This window comes from Macrobrachium nipponense, chromosome 6 (assembly GCF_015104395.2).
Source record: "Macrobrachium nipponense isolate FS-2020 chromosome 6, ASM1510439v2, whole genome shotgun sequence".
NCBI classification, from domain to species: domain Eukaryota; kingdom Metazoa; phylum Arthropoda; class Malacostraca; order Decapoda; family Palaemonidae; genus Macrobrachium; species Macrobrachium nipponense.
The window spans coordinates 30728653-30731152 of record NC_061108.1 but is presented as its reverse complement, the minus strand read 5'-3'; positions in this window follow the sequence as shown (position 1 = coordinate 30731152).

The following is a 2500-nucleotide window of genomic DNA, read 5'->3' as shown; positions in this document are numbered from 1 at the left end:
ACACAAGCTTCCTCTTGAACTGAGGCAGGTTGGGGATTTGAAGTCTTTCAAAAGGAAACTAAAAACGTTTTTGTTTAATTGATGCTATGATATGAAAGATCAAAAAGTGAATGTGGAATTTGCAGTGTGATTAAATACATTCGATGAATAAACTGTCAATTTGATAATGGTGGTCCTGTGAGTGCTATGGAAGTGGTGTGGGACCTGGATAAGCCGTCAACAAGTTATATCAGAGACTTATAGCTATATGCTGGTCAAGGTCAACCTACAGAGGCAAACTTCTATGAGCTGTCAACAGTTGTCCCTTCTCACTTTACCGATGAAGGAGGAATGAGAAATACACGTCACATCTCTCACTATTTATCCACATAAGGATCCTGATATAATCTGTGAAATCAGCAAGCCAACAGTAGTGGTGATTGATGGATGTGCTTTGCTACACAGTCATGGTCTAAGACTTATTTTGGTTCTTTTATTGCAATATTTACTACTTCCATGACTAACTGTTCTGCATTCATTCTCTTCATATTCCCAATTCCAAAAAATAGACATTCTTATTCAAGCCACATACCTTATAATTCTACAGTCAGAACTGGTCTCTCTTCACTTCCATTATCAGTTTCCATGTCTCCGAAGCACAAAGTAGTACAAGCCATCGCAATTTTTTTCAGTTTCCCAAGGAGACACTTTTATTTACCCGTATTTCACCTATTTCTTTCCACTTCATCCAGCCTATTGCTATCTTTCTCTTACCAACTTCTCAGTATTTGCTTCACAGTCAAGTGTGTCTCCAAAGAAAAAGAAATGTTCTACCTCTTCCAAAGTCAGCTCTTTCACAACACTTCCTCACTTCTCTGGTTACTCTTCTTAAATGTAGTATTGTGGTCTCAGAAAATCTGTCACTTTACATTTTGCAGTTCTATGCATCTTGTGACAGCTGTTATATTTCACAAAAAATTCAGAGCCCCAACACTTCTTGGTAAACTCCCGAGGAGACCACTTATAGAGCAATTTGTGTGGCACACAGTAGATAGTGCTTAAGGTTCTTTGTTTTTTTTTTTTTTTTTTTGTATGGTGTTTTAACGTTGCATGGAACCAGTGGTTATTCAGCAACGGGACCAACGGCTTTACGTGACTTCCGAACCACGTCGAGAGTGAACTTCTATCACCAGAAATACACATCTCTCACTCCTCAATGGAATGGCCGGGAATCGAACCCGCGACCACCGAGGTGAAAAGCAAACACCAAACCGACCACGCCACTGAGGCGCTATTAAGGTTCTTTGTAGCATGCCTTCGGCCCCAGTTGCATTATATTTAGCTTATTTTTCATCAGTTCCCTTTGGTCTCCCTAATGCTTAGCTTTCCAATTTTTTACCTTGATCCAATTTTCACTTTTGCTTCCAGCAAGCCTTATGAGAATCTAGAAATGTGACTTGCTTGTCTTGTACAATTTTCAAAATAAAAATAATAATCCACATGGACACTTTCTTGACTAAATTTTCCATTGCTTCCTTTCCTGTCATCTCATATCGTTTAGCTCATCTTAATTTTCAGTCCCATCTTCAAACCCAGTATTTCATCTTTTATATAATTTCTGCAACCTAATCCTCTGATTCTACAGTTAACAATTTGTTAAATAGCTACAATATGCTATATGCAACTTGCAATAAAAGTATCAGCAGGTTAATCTAAACTTACAGTGCTGAATCGTACCACACAAGAATGTTATAAAATCGTCCCTAATTGGATATCTAGGAAGAGGTGTTTATATGCATCAGCCTTAGTCAGCATGATGTATAACTTTGCAATCAAATGATGTATACTTTTGCAATCAAAAAGCTGAATATCATTAAACTACATACTAGTTTCTTGTTTTCCTGGAATTAAGTCACATCTCATAAAAGCGACAGTTTTTGATAAAAACAAAACTATTAAAACATGGACAATCTCTTTTGTATATTTCTAGCTTTTTTTCTTCCTCAGATGCAACAATCATGTTTTGTTTTTATAATCACACTACTTTTACTTCAACTCTGGGTAGAATTCGTAATGCCTTTTCACCTTCACTACTTTTTTAAAATGCATGTGACATTTTATGAGTTGGGTATGTTATGGTCTGAAAAGCTAAGACCTAAAGGTAAAGTGGAAGGACTGGTGTTCATTTTACTGCTATAGTGTTAGGAAAAATTACAGTGTATAAGTGTTTGCTTAGCCATTTTCCTCTTTGTAAAAGTTAATCAATTCAAAATCGACCTCCTATCCTTAAAGAAATTATATAAATTCATAAAGATTACACACAACATTTCTCATCACTCACATTATATGGCAATTTTTCCCTTTACAAGGTTAAAGGTGAAGTCTGCTACACAAGGTGCACTTCCTTTCCTTAACAGACTCATTTCTTTATTGTACTTTAGGTAGTGGCTTGACTTGATACAGATCAAATTTATTTCAGACACCATACACCTTGAGTAAAACCTGAAGTGTCACATCAAAT